A 21179-nucleotide genomic window follows, 5' to 3' on the forward strand; every position below is an offset into this window, starting at 1 on the left:
TTCGCGGCCCCAGGGGTTGCTGGGAGGCTCTACAGGACTGGCTGGGGACAGCGGGAGAGGTGATGCCATGGGACCAGCTGGCCCGTGGCCTCCGCCAAATTGGGCGCCCCGACATCGCCCGGGAGCTGGGGAAAAACCTGAACCAGGACAGGAGCCTGGAGCTGCGGAGGAACGTGGAGGAGTATGGCCGTACCGTGCAGCACCTCGCCTCCTCCCTACTGCTGGAGGGCAAGCGGCATGGTGGGGTGCGGGGCAGGAGGGCCCTGGCCGGGGACCTGAGCTTCAAGAGGCGGCTGCCCCCCCCGTACCCCCGCAGCCTCCTGGGCTGGGTCGGCCCCGTGGTCTCGGGTGTCCTGGGGGGGTTCCTCGCCTCCGTCCTCTTCGCTGGCCGTGTACTCCTGCCGCTGGACGCTGGGCTCGGATGCCACCTGAAATTGGGATGTCACCCAAACTGGAGCACCTCCCAGAAGCTGCTGGAGGGAAAACGAGACTCAATAAAGCCTCATGGAGGGGCTGAGAGCCAGAGACCGACCCCGTGTGTTCTCCTGGGCAGGGAGGGTCTCATCCTTGGCTCGGGTCCTGCTGGAGCATCCAGGGCTGGATGTCCACCAGCCATCCCCATCATCCCCGGCTGTGCTGGAGGGGTCCCCGGTTGTCACTGGACGCCAGAGCACCCTACGGCAGGGACGGAGCCGGGCAGAGCCCCCTTGGCCACGTCCTCGCTGCAGCCCCGCATGCCCCAGCGTGGGGGTCTCCCCACCTCCCAGTCTCCCTGCCCCTCCAGCTGGGAGGGGACAAAAACTCTCTGCTGGGTTATTAGCTAAGCCAGCACCCGGGGTTAATTATTCATGAGAGAGAGGTTAATTATAACACCAGTGACCTGATTCGGTGTTGCGGTAGAGGTGTTTTGTGCTGCTTGGAGTTGTCCTGGACAACAACCTTGGCTTTCCTGAAGCCAGGAGCTGGGTGTGCTGAGGAGCCATCCGAGCTGCTGACAGTCTGGGGGCTTCGCTCCCTTCTTGGTCTGTCTCTTACTGTGGGTGTAGTTTTTCCCCTCCATTTCTTAGCCAAGGAACTCCCGTGAAGTAACTAAAAACCACAGGCTGTGTGTTACAGCAAGGCTCGGATGGGGTTTGTGTTGCTGATGGGGCTGGGGAGGGCAGGACGCGACCCACTGGAGAAAGCGGCCGCACAGGTAAAACTGCAAATATCTGACCATTTGCACATGGTGCTGAGATGCCTCGCTGGCTTTTTTGTGTGTGCATAGTCCTAAAACCGCAAAACCTGGAGATCCCCAGGGGATGCTGGCAGGTCTGGCTGTGCCCGGCGGGGGTCCCCGGTCCCCCGCTGCAGCATCTCTGCTGTCCTGGAGTGTCTGCGGCCTCTCCCCACCACTGAAATCAAACCAGTGCAATGAAAAGGGGGGGGTGTGGGGACCCAGCGTGCTTTGGATCTGCTTATAGCCATCTGCCTTGCTGTAATTAGAATGAAAACCTGTATTTTGTATCAAGAAACGGCTTGCATCAATCCAACCAGCTAGCAGTGGCATGCAAGTATTGGAGAAGAAAGGGAAGGACAAATAGCTCTGAGTGTGGCTTTGAAAGACAAGCAAAACAGTTAAAATACTTCTTTTTTCCTAAATGAAACTGTACCCGCTGCCCTTAGAGTGCTGTTTCCTGAAGCGCCAGCGCAGCCAGTTCCTGGCACAGAGATGCTCTTCTCGGGGCGGCTCCTGACCGTAAGTGAAGGTCAGGGCTCAGCGGCCGCCCCACTCATGCTGCTGCCGGCCCCGGCGTGGGAATCGCAGCTCCTGGGGGGAAAAGGCTGTTTTGCCATCTGCCATGCCGTCCTCCCGCGCTGCGGCACGTCTGCCTCAGCCACGGGGAGCCCGATGAGCAGCTCATAGCCCCGTGCTGGTGGGATGGCGGGATCCGAGCTCGGAGGATGCTGTGTGGCTGATGGTGTTAGAGCTGTAAGGGACAACGGCGTTTACTCTGGAGCGGAAGGAGGGATGGACCCTGATAGCCAAAGGTGCTGCTCAGGGGTTGCAGGTCCCCCTGGAGCAGTGTGCCTTTGCAGGGGTAGGCTAATGCAAGGAAGCACACGCAGAGCGGTTGCAGCAGAATACATCCGCTAATGCCATTTAGCACTCGGCCTCCCTAAAGCACAAAAAAGCCTGAATACGCCCTGCTAGGGCTGGTATGAGCTTTGCGTCGAGACCGTGTGGGTTTCGAAGCAGTGACTTTTTCCCCCCTGGATGGGGAGCCCGGGTGCTCCTTCAGGGCAGGGGCTGGATCTGGACGTCCACGCTTCAGATCAGCCTGACTTTGTAAAGCCACCGCAGGAGTCCTGCCTCCACTGCTGGTTTCTACTCCTCCGGGAGCGATGACCTGTCTGAGCTGAGGACGGTGGGCCTTCGGGGATGCAGGGAGGGTGGTTGCTGCTGCGCAAAGGTAACAGAATGACAGGGCAGCCGGGAGAAGTTGTTAAAACAAGATGGACATACCTCTTTATTGCAAATTCCAAAGTAAAAAGATGTACAGTACAAAGGAACTCAAAGTTCAGCCATCAAACTCCCAGCCTGCTGTTTTGTCACGTTCCTCCTCCCTCCCTCCCCCGGCCAGCTTCATCCCCCTCCTTTCCTCATGTAAAACAGAACCGAGAATAAAACCTAGGAGCGAAAGTGGGGAGCAAGTACAGCACGGGGAAAAAAAGAACCAGTGTTGTGAACAGGTTATGCAAAGTGGAAGGCCAGCTCTGGCCCCGATGGGAAGGTGGGCGGCTGGAGCCGTGCAGTTCAGGATGTTTGTAGCAGCATTTTTGTCACACACACACAAACACACCCCCCCCCCCCCCCGGCGGGCGCCTCGGTGCCTCCGATTCTCGATGCGTTACACTCGGTCGCTAATTAAGCCTCACAACACCCCTGTGAGGTAGGGAACGAGACACCCAATTTACAGATGGGTAGAACTGGGACAGGCGGCAGGCGGGAGTCCTCCTTCCCTGTGCCCTGCGCCGAGCACGAGGCTGCACTTTTACCGTAGGAGACACCCTCATGCACACACACGTCTCTCTAAAATTACAGCATGCAGCAAACTGGCAAAGGGGAAACGATTTTTGCTTGACTTTACTAATTTTAAAAAAAATCAAACCAGTGGGGGTGTCTTTGTGTGACACATCGACCCGGTGAGGTGCAGGACAGCACAGCCACGCTCTGTGTCTTGCAGTGCCAGTGGTTTGCTAAGCTAGCCGGCCTTAACCGAGCAGCAAAATCCACCTTTGTTGAATAAATTGGAGCAAAACTCTAATAGGAAAAATAATTTCAAAGTGATACCTTGGCCATTTGACTTGCAACAACTTCAGGTTAAATCCTGCCCTCCAGCGAGGCAGAGGCAATACCTGGAGCTCGTGTCCTGCTCAGCCCTTTGGGTCAAAAGTAGGAGAAGCTGGACAGGACGATGGGCTGATGGCGTACAGGTCACCTTCACCCAATTTAGGGCCCCTCAGCAACACTGAGCAGCAGGACCCCCGTGCTTTGGGAGCACGGGGGCTTGTGCCCCAAGCGTGGGTAAGGTCCCCACTGACCAGCCCTTGCCACTGCACATGGGACCCCACTGGCTACGTATCGAGTCTGGAGAAAGCAAGCTGCGAACAGGGACGTGAAGTTGCCGCCTTGCAGTGACGTGCTCAAGCGAGGGTTGCAGCCGGAGGCCCCCCCAGCACTGTCCATGCACGGGAGCTGCCGGCTCCCGACCTGCCCTGACGTTGCATGGCCAAGGGCAGGCGGCTGCTGGGGAACAGCTCGCTGGCGACTCTAGATCTGCTTTGGCTCGTCTTTTTAAGTGACTTTTAGTGCAAGTGATAGGGGTTGCAGGGTTAAGCACCGCAGAGCGAAGTCCTCCCTCGCCAGAGCAGGTCCAACGTGGGCAGCAGCAGCAGAGCCGTCCTTTGTGCGTGGAGCAAGGGATGTGGTCCGGGTCACGCTGCTGCAGGTCCCGCTCGACCTGCCAAAGGGCACCTACCTGCCCCAGAGACAGGAGCCCCCCGCAGACACTGACCCCCCGACAGCATCGGTCCCCACGGACCCAGCGCGGGCAGCTCAGGACGGAGAGCAAGGCTGAGCCGTGTCCTCCAGGCACCCGTGGAGCCCCAACACCAAACACCACACCAAACTCCCTTCCAACAGCTTCTCCTGCAACTTACTCTGCTCTCTTCTGCATGCTTTAGATAAAACCACGCTAAAACAGCCTTGAAAGAAGTATGGAGGAGGTGGAGGGGAAGGAGAATGCAACCAGTCAAATAATTGGGACACCAAGACAACCTTACCTTGTACAGTGAAAAGGGTAACATTTATTTTATTTTCTTTTGGCTTATAGTAACGTAATTGTTAATCATGTTGGGTAAGATCATTATGAGCCACCATGCAATTTCTAATACACTAATCTTCACTATTGATCTTGTACAGCTTTAACATTTTTTTTTATTATTTTTTGCGGCGGAAAATTAAATAATTCAAACTCGGGTGTGGCCTCTATGTAACATCATGGTTTTATTTTAATTTGTTTTGTTCAACATTGGCTTCTATATTTTAAAAAAAGGTGAACAGGAAAAGTGAATAAAGCAGCTTGAATTGGTATTTCTTTATCGCCCTTCCCCTCTGCTCTTTGAAGTCACAAATTAACCCAAAAGGGAGGATTTTGTAAGCGGGGGAGGGAAGAGAGCTACTTGTTGCAGTTTTGATTTTTTGGCTACGTCTGTTTGAATGACACCACCACCCTTGCTTTATTCCCACAACCCTGAATCCGGAATATAAATTCCCTGCACGCGTTTGAATTCGGAGATTTGCGTATGACACGAATGTCCCTAATGCTCTTTGACCACAGTCTCCTCTCTGTCCTTGGCTTCACTCAGTGAAGACGTACAGAAATGCAGAGCCGTTACTGTCAGCACCCGCGAGCTGCGGCTGATGGAAATATCTGCCCTGGGGAGGAAACCGAGAGAGAAAAACAAACAAACAAACAAAAAAAGGGTATCTCTTGAGGTGCTCCAGTGATATGCAGGCAAAAAACTTTGGAGGAAAAGCAAAAATGCTCCCAATTATATGTTAGCACCAAAGATACCTTTAGTTGAAAAACACAGTAAGCAAACAAATCTGGGTGAAATATCACCATACAGATTTCTTAACCAATTACTTAAAAGGAACCATGCAAAAGATATTAAAAATAAAACCAACATGAAAATGGCATTAGACAGTAAGAAAGTGGCTGTGATGTGACTAAGTGCAGTTTGGATAGCTTGCTACTCATTTATCACAATCTGAAAGCCATCTCTTTGATACTGATCAAAACATCCTAAGCACCACATCATCGCAGCTTAAGAGATCCAACAGCTTAGAAAGCCGAGGTAGAGCATTCTTTATGCATTTGTCTACAAGGATTCACTCCTCAGAATAAGTTTTTTTGGTGGGCCTTTTATATTTACTAAATAATAACTGTGACTGCGTAAAACTCCACAGTGTAACCTATCTATACTGGAATACTTTAAAATACACTGATGTGTACAGTTCTGAAATACATTAGAAAAAAGAGAAATTGAAAATTTCATTGTGTTTACTTTGTAGTCAGACCTCAGAATACAAAAGAAAAAATTAGTAGGAGGCAAAATGAATTGCTACGTAAAGAAAATAACTGTAAAATACTTACAGTCTGCATTTTTCAGTGACTGTTTCTTTTTAGAAGGTTTCGAGATGACTTTGATCCGTTTACTGAGGAACACACCGATGTCGTCACTATTGCCATAGAACATTTTTACCGATAACATGAAGTGCTTTCTCTTGTCTGAGTCTGATATGTATAACGTTTTGGCAGTGCAATAATTCTGTAGGTGAAAACATACTGTTGTTTCTTCTTTCAAGTCAGCCCAGTTCAAGAAACTATGTATATTTAATTATTAACAAAATAGGAAAACTGATGTAATAGTTTCTAAAACAGATCAGAAACCGCTTTTTCTCTCTCTTCCGTATGGATATCATTTATGACTACTGTTTAGCTTTGTGAAGTTTAGCACCCGACTTCAGTACTTTAGCATCTTTCTAAAGACCCTTACCAGGACTGGGAAACAGATGATTAGAGACTGTAGCTGTGTCAAAGCCATCTCTGAGTGGTTAAGAGCACTACTAAAAATTACATTTGAGTAGAGCTATGCAGGTAGCACACTGGGCATTCACAAGAGGCTGCCTGTGCAGAAAATGTGTTGAGCCAAACTTTTCTTGAAAGGATGGGAGACGACTGGGTTTTGAAACACTAGGAAGTTACTTTTGGCTAAGTGTTTACGGTAGGTGACAAGAGGAGCTTAAAAAAAAAAAACTCAAAAAGAACTTTTATTATTCTTTTTCTATTCAGCAACATATGAAGCGTTTCTAAGTAGACTGTGCTGGAAATACTAGGTAGCTGTAAAATGCTGCTTAATAAAACAACGAGCTAAAATGAGCACTCACGTGCTGCCAGTTCTATTCCAACTGTTTAAGTCATCACAAGTATCTTGAAAAAAATCTTGTAGCAATTTATATCACTGTAAAAAAATAACCTACTAAATGTATTAAGATGCTATTTTAATTGTATTTTTATGCAAAGGGACTTAAAGACCACTTCTAGCAGCAGATGTTGTTCAGATACTTCCTTGATGAGATTATCCATTCATGCAAGCCAGGGAGAGGGACACAGAGTTTGGGCCAGAAACCTTACTTCAGTTAACCACTGATGCCTACCAAGTCACCTAACAGTTTACTGACTCTGAATCAACAACCTACTAATGAAAGGTTAGTACCCTGCTATGATCCCATGAACCAAATCCACCTATTCAATTGTCCTACATATTTTTGAGGGATTTTTTTAAACCACTTATGTAATACCTGCTAAGTGTAACAAAAGTTATCAAAAATAAGCAAGGGCATTTCTTAAAATATGCACCACGTAGCTATAATAATATCCTTTGCAGTAATCCGAGTGGTTTATTACAATTCTTCTACCTTTCCTTCCAAGTTGAGCTGCTGCATTTCTTGGTCACTGTTTCCTATTCCAATGAAGGCGCAAGGTTGTGACTCTTGCTCAGTGCAACCATCCCGTTCCATTTGCTCTTTTTTTTTCTTCCATCCACTGCCCATAAGATACACACATGGAGGAGGACAAAAGAACCTGAAAATGAAAAATGCATTACGAGATTACACACAGCTTTCAAGAAAATTCTTGAGACAGCAACTGTTGTGTACCCAAAACTTTCTCAGCCCATTCACACTTTGCATTAGAGTTTATACATGCATGCCCTTCATTTGCATTGAAGATTTTCTAAAATGCAAATCAAAAAAAAGAGAAAAAGCAAGGAAAATCATCATTAGTTGCACTGTCACTGAGTATCTTTCCAGTTCAATATATGATAGGTAACAGTCTGCACCCCTATAAAACCAAAACGCTTTCTACCCTTACAAAGAGATTCTCAAAGAAAGTAAAAGGGCCTTGAAAGGGATGAGAGTGTTTTGCTTTTGTAGGTGCTTAACATGATGCAGCAATTAATACACACAGAACAGTTCCACAAACTAATTTAATGGACAACTGCTGACTATAATTCCTAAACATTTAGTGTTTCATCATTAGCAAGGAGGGAGTCTATTCTGTACAAGCATAAATCTCTTCTGTTTTTAAATGGAATAGATGATTTTACATCTTCGTTGGTAACTGTAAAAGGTATGATCTAGTCTTTAGCAGCACTGACTGAAATCAGTCTAGATGCTACTTACAACATGTTCAAAATTAAATGCAGCATTATTATACAATGTATTGGTCTTGAAGTTTCTGCAAATTGTTAAAACACAAATCCTAATCACTTTTGGTTTTAGTTTAGCCAACAGCTGCAGTGTTTTTATCATCATTTAGTTAAGATCAAAGGTAAAAAAGCAGAATGAGTAGATCCAGTTGTGAGGTAGCTAAAGAGGCACAAAGGGAGAGAATAACTGAAAAAGTTTTTAATTATTCCATTTATTTCAAATTGGAGAGTAGTGCTTAACTTGACGCTCCCGAAATCCAAAGACGACTCCTACCTTATACAGGTAGGTAGGATTTTTTTTTTTTTTTTAAATTTGGCTTGGGACAACTGAATTCATGGATTATTTCTATTAAACACCATATAAACCTCAATTAGTGGAAGTCAGCTTTAGTATGAAAATCAAGTCTAATACACTTCTTTATCTCACCTATTCAGCAAAATTACCTTTAAGATATAAAATGCTTTTCTAAGTAACAGAATTCTTAATAAATGAAACCAAAGTCCTGAGATAATACTCACATAATAGTAAAACGCAAATATTAAGAATCCATATAAATAAATGCAAAGATTTGTAATCATTTCAGTTAATGCACACAATTAATGTATATTGTTAGAGAAACAACCAAATTTTAAGTTTTACTGCAATTCAAAATGTCTCAGTAGTTATAAGAAGAAAAAAATTACCCCCTGCAGGCAAAAAAAAAAAAAACACCACCACAAACTTTCTGTCTTGCCAATAAATCCACAGTGAAAATTTTTCACTTAATTTCACTCTTTTACAACAAAACTGATGATATACCAATATGCATGCAGCTTAAATATCTATGAATGTCTTTCAAAAGTATCATGCTCTGGTTTGAAAGAAAGACTGCCTACAAAAGAGAATTTGTAGAAAGCAGCTCACTACATGACATCAAAAGATCTGCACGATTGAGAAGCACATTAATTTGTGAAACTGCTCCTACAGATTAATAATTCTAAACAAATAAAAACAAATGCTAAATTTCCTCCATTATGACAATCCATTTCAGCAAAGACTTATCATAGCAATTATTTGCTGCTTTTATTGCCTTCACACTGTTCTCAAACATAGAAATTTTGATAAATATGGAATTATGAGTTAACAGAAAGCCACTTGTAAAAGCAAACTATTCAAAGTTTAACAACTAACATTTTTTCATGTGCTTATTGCATCAGTTTTAACTACTTATGTTTTATTCTTTGGGGTAATTATGGGTCATATGAAGGCTCTGGAATTTTTTTTCTTCCAATTGAAAATGTAGAACACAGAGAACCAAGGCAACAGGTAGAAACTTGCCAATTTGCAAAGCAGATGTTTCCTGATGGAACTGTCAACTTGAGAAACTACACAATAAACTACCTCAAAAATAAAATGTAACACTTTTGCAGTAGCAGCACAAGAGAATACTTCCACTAGCCCAGCCAGGAATCATAAAGCTGAAATCTATAGTTATCTGACATTAGAATGGGTTATTGCAGTTTTATTGCTGTAAGAACAGAAGTTCTGAAATTTGAAAATCACCATGAATAGAAAGAGTAAGCAGTAATAAATGTTATCAAACAGCTCACACTGTGTATCCCCTTTTTGCTTGCTATTCTGCTTTTTGCTTCTTATCTTCTGCTACCTGACCTCTGTTCCAGCTTTCTTCATGAAGATGCTGAATGATGCAGTAGGGTTATATTTAAGAACACCGTGAGTTTCTGTTACATGCCAATTAAGTCCTCCTCTTCCTACTACAAATTCTTGATCTCAAAACCAGGAATGCATTTCCTACTTTTCAATTGCATTTGTTTCAAACATTACATCAGCACAGATGACATGACCTAATTTCCCTCAAATGCTTCTCTATCCTAAAGGAAAAATGATCTTAAGAGGACTTACGTTTGCAAGGGAGACAGTGCAACGACAATGGTCAAAATCATAAAATTCATACTAGTGCATAGGTGCATGTTCACTTTCTACATGACTGATCTAATTTATATATCCTATACCACCCCACATCTAGATGTAAATACCATAATTGTTGTTAAAAATCTATTCTGAGGCTCATCTACCTCATTGCTGCAACTTTCGGCATGTTTTAGGAAAACAGAAAATCAAAACAAAGCAAGAAATAACAGCTTTAGCATTACACTGAGAAAATTTCTACTGTAGACAATTGTGATCACATTTTAAAAAATTATTATAGATGCACACACATATATATATGTGGGTAGAAAGGAAGCAAGAGGATAAGAAAGAGTCACATTTTTATTAGACTGGCAAGGGGTCAAGCGAGGGCAATGATCATCCCCAAGTACTGTTTTTAGGAGGCCTACTCTACTTTGCCATCCCAGATAGAGGACCACCATCACGTTTCCCCTATGAACAATACTTTTCAAATGGGGGTTATGAACTAACTCCAAGGTTAGGAAATGCAATTTTTTGGAGAAGAAACTTCAAGTAACAGATGCATTTATTCAAGAGTTGATCTTTTGCCAGAAAAAGCACACCACTATCTAGTCAGCTTTTGAACTGTCAAACTCAAATGACAATACAAGATCCTTTCAGTGTTAATGGATGTATCCCACTAATTTTCTTCTCAACAATTATAAGGTATTTCCAATAAAGAAATTATACAGAGACTAAAAATTGATATCAAACTTTATTAATGGAGCAATGCTTTGCAAAAAAGAAACCAAACCCCTTGTATTCCAAGTACGTATAACACCATAAAGCAGACATCACACATTTACCTTTCTTCCTCATGTACTCTTTCTTATTTATCTTACTGGTTAGAACACAAGAAAAAAATCCCAAACTTTTTTCGTAACCTTTTTCATTCCAGTTTTATTCTAAACCAAGTCCTTTGAATAACTGTGGCCACTAGATGGCAATGAAGACCTATAAGAAGCAAGTTTTAACCCACTGATGACGAGGAAACAAGCCACAATAATTAAAGCACTCTTTTTAAATTAGAGCACAGAGAAAAACCTTGGAAAACTGACTTACTGAACAAAGAAAGAAACTTTTGAAGCTGAGACAATTTTAAGTTTGGTTAAAACTACCAAACAAGAAGAAAGAGTCTGGACATTCACAATTTGAATGGGTTTTCTTTATGTGTCAGCCTCTAACTCACCCTTCAGATATAGACAAGTACAGTCTGGGGGCTTTTTACCTCGTATTTACAATCCCAGGAACTTATGTATAGAAGAGATTAACTATAAATTTTCTATCCAATATAGTGTGAGTAAACCATGAGTATCCTCATATTTCTAATTTTCACAGACGGTTAAAGAAAGTATTTTTGATATGTATAAAATCAGTGCTGGAAACAGGTTCTCTCATTAATAAAACATTTCCAATGTAAATAGAAACATAAATGTTTATGTAAGAGGCTGGCTTTCAGATCACTATAAAGAGGAAAAGAGAGAAAGAAAATCGCCTCCCCAAAATAAGTAAAGTAATTGAGGTAAAGTAATTTCCAGTATTAGTGATAGGAAATAAGGTAGGACAAAGTTTGGTGGAACAAATGAAAATACTCTTCCTTCGACCTTTGATTTACAGGGCCTACCTCTCTTTTTTCTTTAACCACAAAACTAAAGTAAGACTGAGTAGGAGGTAAAAATTCTTCTGAAGTATTAATCTGACCTATAGTAAAAAGAAAATTATGTTGGAGGGAAAGGCAGCTGTGTCTGGTTCTTCTGAGCTTGTTCAGAATTTTCAGTACAAGAAGTAATGGTGGAAAATCATGTAGGATGCAATTTCCTCACTGGATTTATAACATATTCTTTTAATACCTCTTCTCTATGCCATGAGCAGACTGGCAATTCCTTGCTGAATGAGCAGTAAAACAACACAGGACATTCTTCCGTGAGGTAAACACCTAACAACTTAATCTAAAAAACACATGAGATCTGTTAGGGATCAAGTCTGCGAGCTCTTTCATTACTGGAAGTATAACAACCAGGAATGTCTTTCCTGGACAAAACCTATTCCACACTTGTTAGAGCTGCATGACAAGATGCAGATTCAGTGCTTCCTACTTGCTGATATAAAGCACAGTGACTGAACCAGGGTAACATTTTGGGATACCAGGTGTCTGCAAATACTTCACGTATTTAACACATCTCTGCAACATTTTGTTGCGGACTCCTAGTTTCTCAGAAGAGTCTCTCTGTGATGCTCCTCCTATGCACCTTCCAAGAATTTGTGATCAGTGTAATTAAAACAATGGGCAGTTTTAAATGAAGCTAACATTGGGACTGATACTAGCCAGGAAAGGTCAGAGGATCAATCTCCAAAAAGTAATGTGCCTTCTTACACTAAAATTTCATGGGCCGCTCAAGTGAGGAAAGACCATAGTATTACCAACCTCACGTTAGACTCCAGGCTCAGTAACTCAGTACAGCAAACAGAAGCAAGCTGTTATTCATCTGTTCTGACAAATCTGTTCCATCAGACCAACTGGTAACTGAAGGTTTTTCCATGGCAAGAAAACCAAGCTGAGATTTGTCTAATGATGCTCCCCTTTATTCCAAATGACTTGAAGGGAAGAACAAGATAATTTCTAGTGGTTTCTGAGTCTTGACTGCAACAACAGAAAGTGGAAAGTTGAGTCTTTGGCACCACCTGGAATATTGTTTTAAATCAGACAATCACCAAAGGAGAGAACAATATGCCTTCAATTCCTTCAGTCCCTTCAGTCAATTCAGGCCAATCAATACAGAGAAAATATGGTACTTCAAGCAGAGAAGCTACCCTAATTGAACTTGCCAGGAAGCAAGGAGTAGAAAGTAAAATAAAATCAGCTCATGTCATTGCTGCCTAGTTCTGATGCATTCAATGCTTTTTTAAACCACAGGCTTCTGTTCACAAAGGTTTACTTTTTCAAATCATCCAAGTCATCCCTGTGTTCATCTTACAGAAGTCTTTGCCTTCAGGAGGATTTAGAGGTGTCTACCAGCTGGTTTTATGTTCAAAGTGACCTTAGCAGGGAAGTTTTTCCTTTGTACCTGTTGGTCAATTCCGAGTCGGTCAAGGCAGGAGGTGTGTTTGTCAATTACGCACATTGTTCTGAGCATGAAACTATGCGCAGTCTTCTGTCCTTCTTAGGAGCTGAAAGAACTAACAATATCCACTAAAGAATTCAATACAACAACAAATAAATGAAAAATCATTAGGTGTTAGGGTGCTAAGGATGAAGTAGTAGAGTCATGGGGTAGGCCCTGGAAAAGGCTATGCTCTCAATAACAAGAGCATTAACCAGAGGGCAGGCATGCTCAGTTCAGTGAAGGGAAGTATTTGAGCAGAAAGTATAGGAGCTCCTTCACTAATAGCTGTAAAACAAGACACAGCTAGACCACTCTCAGGCTAATCAGTAGTGATAACGTTTAAACTCAGAACAGCATGTAATCCACAAATACCAATCTGGCTCACAGTCTTTGATGAACTATGTCTTGGAATCCAAAACACTTCAGTCCTTTAAACTGTTGAATGTTCACACTGTTCAGACTCTGAAGAGAGAAGTCCCAGTGAATGGTAAATATAGAAAAAATACAAGAAGCACAAGCCAAACACCCACGCTCATCAGGACTAAACATCACCTGAGTCTCTATCAGCTGAATGCCTTTGAAAGATGACAGCCATCCAAAGGGAAACATTAGGCAAAAAGTCTTAAATTCAACTAAAGTCCATCCCTGAGCTTCTTAACTCCTGGCTTCTTTGTTAAACTAAACAACATTAACTTTGGGAAGAGCAAGGCTAATAAGAAGAGTCCACTCAAAAAAGAAAGAAGCCTCCTTTAATTAACGTTATTTAGGGACAAGTATCAAGAACGTGCTCAGATTAACCCAGAAAGTCTCCATCCACATGGCAACAACCTGGAATTGTGTTTCTGGGAGGCCTATTTAAACCAGACCACACTACGTGAGATCTGCGTCGTCTACGGTGCATTTTCAACAGAGTATTTCACTATCTACTAAGCCTCGTCAAAACACTGAAAGGTACTTATTGTGCTAACCTTTTAATTATGCCATGCAAAGTTTATTAATGATAAATATTTTCCATGACCTCACAACAGACAAGGTTTAAAGACTGGAACAAAAGGTGGAAGTTTGTTTAGGGTTTTTTTAGGTTCTATATTTACTTGAAAGACATGTCAAATCTAAGAAATAATTCCTTTTGTAACTTGAATTCTTAGTTACAAACATAATGCTATTTAACTTATTCTTTATGGATCAAAAATTAACCAATTATATCCATGCCATAATGAAGTCCCATGGAAAACATGAAATTTCTCCATAAAAACAGTATGAAATAGGTTTCTGTCTATAAAGCAAAACAACTCACTTCAGAAATGGTATTTAATGTAAAAATGGTGGAAATGTGATTGACCAGTGGCATAAAGCAGCCTTAAAGCTTTACTAATTTTGCTCAGTCCAGCAATATGAAGAACCAAAGGGCACGTTCTGCTATGAATAAAACAGAAGCAATTAAAAAAACTAAAAAAAAAAAAAGCAAGCTAATTCATTATTCAGTTTCACTAAGTACCTTAGGGCACACATGGATCCAAGGATTTAATAAATGGCATTTTTCTGTACGCTGATAACAACAGGACATCATTACTGATGCTAACAGTCTGGGAACTAGCAGAACAGTACCAGACAGTCTAAATGGTGCATTAAAACGTAAGAAAAACTAAAATATTTAAACTGAAAAATGAAATCTTAATATGTATTCCAAACTTTCATTTCATACCCGTATCAGAATGACAATCACTTCACCATCATATTATTTTATAACAAACATCCAATCATTTTCATTCTTAGTCGTCTTTTGCAAAGCTCTGAAATTCTCTACACTTATTTGACATGCTTCAATTTTTAAAGAGGTGAATCTGAGACACCTTTCATGAACAAATGCAGCTGTGCTGAGATAGGCAACTCAACTGCACCTCACAAAATCTGAAGTGGTAAAAGAATGCCTAATTCCAGTTAGCAATCATTTCAAGCAGTGAGAAACCAGTGACTAGTTTACCGAACATTACCAGTACTTAGGTAACATTGTGCCACCGTGACTTTAACAGCATCAAGTGAAATATACACAAATATTTTCAAGGCAACAGGAATTTATGGCAATGCTATGAAACACACATAGGAGCTTTCAGAAACTGTTAGCAAATAACAATTTGAAGCTTTGCCCTGTATTCTTCAGAACAATTATGTAAGTTTTCCAAACAGTAATGGAACTTTTATTAATCAAAATTACATACTTTATCTTTTTATTTTCTCCCTTCTTTTGATGCAATTTGTTCTCCAAAATGATGATACACAGGACAGCTTTGCAAAATATTCCTCCCCTCATGAACTACTCTGGCCCCAGGAGAACAAACCAACTGAAGTTACAGATAGACTGTTTAGAAAGTCACTTTCTTGTCTTCAGGCACACCCCTCATTTTTTGGGAGTAATATGCTTAACTCATCTGCAGTGATGAGAGACTCATCATCTGCAGTGATGAGTTAACTATGCAACTCTTGAATGACAATACAATCTGAGAAGATAACAATCAGAGGTCCCTACGTTGTCATGATAAATCTTTTTGGCTGTTGAGTTTGCTGCAAACGGTTAAAGTTGTCATTTACTGCTAGTAAGGCCTTGCATTGCAACCCTTTTGCATTTCAGCGTGGCAGTGAGCAAGAGGGCTGTACAGTTATATAGCAGATACACAGCATACTTGTCTGCTTCTGTGTTTCAGAAAGATCTAAAAAGCACTTTGAGTAAACAATTCCATGGAGCTGCAGAACCTGGACGCTGCCCAAAAGAAAGGACTTGAGACACTGGCTAACAGAAAAGACGACACATATTGGAAGACAAGTACTCAGGCACAGAATACTGAAGAACAGTTGAAAATATAGTCTGCATCTCTGTGATTCACAGACATCAGAAGTGTGATTTAGATTGGCAGCAACGAACTGAGAACTTTGCAGGCTTAATTCTAACATTCCTGTTTTCTAACACTTTCATACATAAATATGTTAAAATTTCAAACGTCAGAAAACTGTGAAAAACATAATGATGTAACAGGACTTACACAACAGTGGTGAAAGAAAGGTTAAAACTTCAAAACCATTAATGTGCTTAATATGTGGTCTTTTGTGGTGAACAAATATTAATAATACAAAGTATCTGAAAACTAACCAAATACTGCACTATTTATTTTAGTGAAATTTAAGGTAGGAAAGTATCATTTATACTTAAAGAAAATTCTATTTCATCATGAGAGGACTAGAAATCTGCATATGAAGGACCACCCTACTTGCTTCTACACTAGTCATGCAATAAAAACATCACGTAGAGAAGACTGCAGGAAATTCACCTTTGCCTAACATGCATTCATCCTCACGTCTCCCTGTAGATTCTGTCCCTTAGAAAACTACCTATTATTGTAACTTGTACTGTATTGATTTTTACGAGAGAATGTTTATCATAAATATGGTTATGATTGGCCTGTCATTCTTTTTAAAGCTATTACAGATCTGATTCAGAAAAGTCTCTTACTGAGTCTAGCAATTTCCCTTTCATATTAATTTTAAATTACTCAGGAAAAAACTCCTCTACAAGTAGTCACCATTAATCACCTTGTTTACTTCAGACTTAAAATGGAAGGTTTAAAATTTGAGCCATTTTAGGTCAATGGAAGAAAAACTTCACCCACAGATACAGAACCTGTTGGTAGAAACAGGCATCACTACATTGAATGCCACAGGTTTACAGCATTTGTTACATAATTAAATGATTTACAAGAACACACTTTGTTTTATGTTTCTTCAGAATATAGTACAATCTCAGGAATTCTGCAATGTACTATGTACCAGACGACACACTATAGTTTCCCCAGCTGGGATCTGTAGAGGGAAGCCAGGAAAGAATAGACACTTACCTTTTTTCATTTCCATACGATTTCTGCGCAACTTTCGCATGGAGTATTAGCACTGTTTGATCACCTCGCTCCTTTAGGTAATTTCGCATTGCTTCCCTAAAAATTAAAAGACAAAATAAGCTTTGAAAGTTCTTTTGGTTTTGTTTGTAACTATAATAATCCAAAGACAGCTTTAGGACCAAAAAAACCCCAAAACACCTGAAATTCAAAAAAGGCAACCATTAATAAGGTCAAGAGGAGTTTGTCTTGTTTTTTAAGACAATTACACAGCAAAAAGAAGTAACTATCTTCCATGAAGCTAGCAGTAGGGATCTGTGGTCATTTACAATTACTACATTTTCCAGAAAAAAAGATGCTTGTGATGTAAAATCGTACAAATGCCAATCACTACGCCATGTTCAAAGCCCAATTTTATAAAGTACCATGCCACAAATATTTGATTAGAACACACTTTATTAATTCAATACTGTCTCTTCAGCCAATTTAGTCTCTCATGATAATGACAAGTTGTTCTGAAACTTTGTTTAAGCTATTAACTAAATCAATGCAATGTTTATATAGTTTTCTTTTGGTTGTGAAGATACTAAGAAAAGGTTAAATTCTTCAGCTTATTGTTTGTTGTGGTTTAACCTCAGTCAGCAACTGAGTACCACACAGCCACTTGCTCACTCCCCCCCCACCTCCCCCGGTGGGATGGGGGAGAGAATTGGAAAAGCACAAGTGAGAAAAACTCGTGGGTTGAGATAAAAACAGTTTAATAATTGAAATAAAATAAAATAATAATAATAGTAATAATAAGAATAATATACAAAGCAAGTGATGCACAGTACAATTGCTCACCACCCGCTGACCGATGCCCAGCCAGTCCCTGAGCAGAGGCCCCCCCGGCCAGCTTTCCCCAGTTTATGTACTGAGCATGACGTCACATGGTATGGAATGTCCCTTTGGCCAGTTTGGCTGTGCCCCCTCCCAGCTTCTTGTGCACCTCCAGCCTTCTCAGTCAGTAGGGCATGGGAAGCTGAAAAGTCCTTGACTAGTATAAACACTACCTAACAACAAGTAAAACATCGGTGCGTTATCAACATTGTTCTCATCCTAAATCCAAAACACAGCATTGTACCAGCTACTAGGAAGGAAATCAACTCCATCCTTGCCAAAACCAGGATATGTTTCATCTAGTTTTCTAGAGAAAGCCTCTACTTCCTGCATACAATCAGGTTAAAAAAAAAAAAAAAAATTAGATTTTCTATTGTTCATCATCACTGTAATGACAGACGTCATATAAAAGCTATAATTATCTCAAACACACCAACAGTGATTCCTTGAGAGAAATAAGAGAACAATACACCCTATCATTCTCTGTATAATAATCTAACTGCTCATTAAGCAGCATGCCAAATTCAACACCCTAGGGTTTAGCTGTGTCGGAGTGCTGACAGGAACACTTTTAAGTCCCTGGAGGAGCTTTTGCAGGTTGAACGTCCACCAATGCACTCACTGTCAAAGTCATCAACCAGAGAAACAAATTATGAATTTAACAGGAAGTCATATGAAGAGATGAAACCCTACAGAAGAGGGATTTTTGGAGGTTTTTTTTGTGAACTGCACCCAACTGTTGAATTCCCTTTGAACAGATCTAGAAAACCAAACACTTCCAGTGAAAAAAGATGGAAGATAAAAAGCAGTATTTTGTTGACAAGACCTTTTCCAAAAGAAATCCCCACATATAGTTGCACAGAGGAAAGCGAGCAGATTGGGGGGGGTGGGGTGTGCTGGACAACAATCCAGCTTTGCTAATGATGTTTTGTAAATTCCTGCATTTGCCATGCCTACATAAGACAGTGATGAGTGTGCTAGATTTTCTGTGTAAATAGCAGGATATAAGAGCAGAGAGAAGACTTGAATTACTGTTTTAAATTTGGACTAACTTGATCTATTTACATTTGACATTGGTAAAACTGATGCTTATCCATGAAAGCACAGATGGAAGAACTGTCTTAAAGCGCACAGACTTACTTTATTTACAACCATTGTTTAAGAATATATTTTAAACCACAAAACATAATTCACTGTGAAATTATTATTATACATTTCATTATGATATATATTAGCTGCATTTAAGTGGTTTAAAAACTTTTTATCTGACAATTTGAAATACTCTATTAAGAGTACTGTCATACTAAATTAAGAACATCTGTCACACTAAAAACTTTTGACTTGACTACCATTAAAAAAAACCACTCAAAACCAGCAACCCACGCACAAAAACGCTAGGTGCTATCTAATGTTTATTTAGCATTGTATGAGGAAGAAATTCTGCCTTTTCTACTCATCTGTTGCTACAGTGGACTTGTGCAATCCAAGCTCCTAGGAGAATTAGGAATGTTCCCCTCCAACCCCTCCCACTGATAAAGAAAACACATAACCATTACAATTCTTACACGACATTTTTCATTATTAAATCTTAAAATTCTCCACGAAGGTAGTACTATTACAGTTTACATCTAAAAACAACTAGCACAGTATGAACAAAGTAGTGTTGTTCAGCTGGATCTTGCGTGACAATGAATAGATTATTAGACAAACAGGTCTGCCTTTACACAAAAAATCACAATAATTTTCCAATAATTGAACTAAATGCCTTTAAGCATTTACAGATACATTTTTTAGCATTACATAAACAAATCATACTCTTAAAAATTTGTGTGACGATTTTTTCCATTTCAGCATTTTTCTCTTCAGAGGAAAAGAGTTAGGTTGCTTGTTTCCAGTCTCTATCAGTATAGAAAAGGTTTACAAGCTACTGCTTTGAAGGATGGCTAGCAGTTCCCAGATGCCTGCCCTGTACTCACAGAAAGAGTACCTGGCACATCTAGTAGCTAAAATCCTGCACACAAAATTTAGAGTCACTATAGTTAATAGATAACTTAGTTAAAAGACCTTACACTGATTAGTCATAATTTTATTGTTCTTTTTAAATCACAGAAGAGAAATTCTATCAGTAACTTCAGGGTGATACTAACAGGTGTTACTACTCAAGATGGAAAACAGTTCATTACTTAAAACTTAGTATCTTTAAATATCCCTGAAAATAGGTAGACCAACAGGAAACAGCAATGTTTTTTCAGTTACTTCTAAGTCAGTATAGATCAATTTTGCACTGAAATGACTGCATTTAACAATGACACAAGCTAACCTGAAGCTTATCCAGAAATGCAGAGACAGACAGCCCCAACACAAAATGTAAATACTCTCCTCCATCCCATGCTTTACACGAGGCATCATGATTTCATTCAAAACAGAAGTAGGTCAGAGTGAGAATGGGTTTCCATGTCTTTATACAGCACTATTACCACACAAAACCATAAAAAAATTGCACATCTTTTGTACTTCAAGCAAACAGTGGATTTTAAACTCAGTAGCTACTTATAATTGGCACAGTTTGTGGCACAGAATAACAAATATTTGCATAGACTGTGTTACAACAGTTTGAAAAAAATTGTGACTACTTAACAGCTTCTACTATAAATACTTCCCAGGCAGACCAGGAGCAACTCAGGCACGGTACTCCAGTCACTCTAAACACTTTTCAGAACGGATTGACTTGATGGTACTATTTAATACTATCTCTGACTGTTTAGATTTCACCAAAAATTGGTTAAGATCACTGACAGCACTGTGTTCATTTTGCTCTTACCTGCTGCATGACAGGTAGTAAAAAGTGTTATTTTACATGACCTTACCAGACACTTTTACCCCAGAAAAGAAATCGGCTCATTCCTGGTGATTTACAACTAAGGAGTTTCACATCCTAGTGAATAATATACACTAACTGATATGTGAAGACAATACCATTTTTGAAAAGGCATTCTGAGTATCATATTAAAAACATGCCACTCACTGTTCAAAATTTTACTTCTGGCTGCTGATTTGCATACAATAATTGAAAAGCTCTGATATTTAAAATTCTAGGATTATCAAGCCACAATTTTTTAACTTAGAAATCCTTCTGAGAATGAAAAGGCTAACTTCAGAGAACTGTTAAAAACGTAACTTCTTTACTGCTTACCTGGTGAGCCGTTTCGGTTGAGGTCGCTCTCCAAATTTCCTGAAAAAAGAAGAAGTTGCTAATTTAAAACAAAAGTGTTTAGTCATAATTTTACAGTGAAATACTATTCCAATTTTACAGTTCTTGAAAATGTATTGGAATTTGGTGTCTTTTCTTTGTAATTTCCTAGATAGATTACTATTAAAATATCAACGACCTCCTTGCAACAGCTTTTCCCACAATAGCAGAGGCTTTCTTTATTTGGAACACTAGATGACTTTCTTTGCTAGTCACATTTACTTTCTCTCTGAATCACTTTTGAAAAGTTCAGATATCACAAGTATGTAAATAACCAGAAGATCTTTGCCATA

At 40.4% G+C, this 21179-nt stretch overlaps 1 long non-coding RNA gene across 1 annotated transcript; it reads right to left on the minus strand.

The window, feature by feature from the left end:
- Positions 1-5610: 5610 nt before the first annotated feature.
- LOC103913391 lies at positions 5611-20869 on the minus strand. Its single transcript, XR_663419.1, has 4 exons — positions 20830-20869; positions 16761-16856; positions 7028-7193; positions 5611-5877 (listed from the first exon to the last, which is right to left on the minus strand). It is a non-coding gene; the product is annotated as an uncharacterized LOC103913391 (long non-coding RNA).
- Between the last annotated feature and the right edge of the window lie 310 nt (positions 20870-21179).

This window comes from Pygoscelis adeliae, unplaced genomic scaffold (genome assembly GCF_000699105.1).
Source record: "Pygoscelis adeliae isolate BGI_AS28 unplaced genomic scaffold, ASM69910v1 Scaffold243, whole genome shotgun sequence".
In the NCBI taxonomy this organism is placed as follows: Eukaryota; Metazoa; Chordata; class Aves; order Sphenisciformes; family Spheniscidae; genus Pygoscelis; species Pygoscelis adeliae.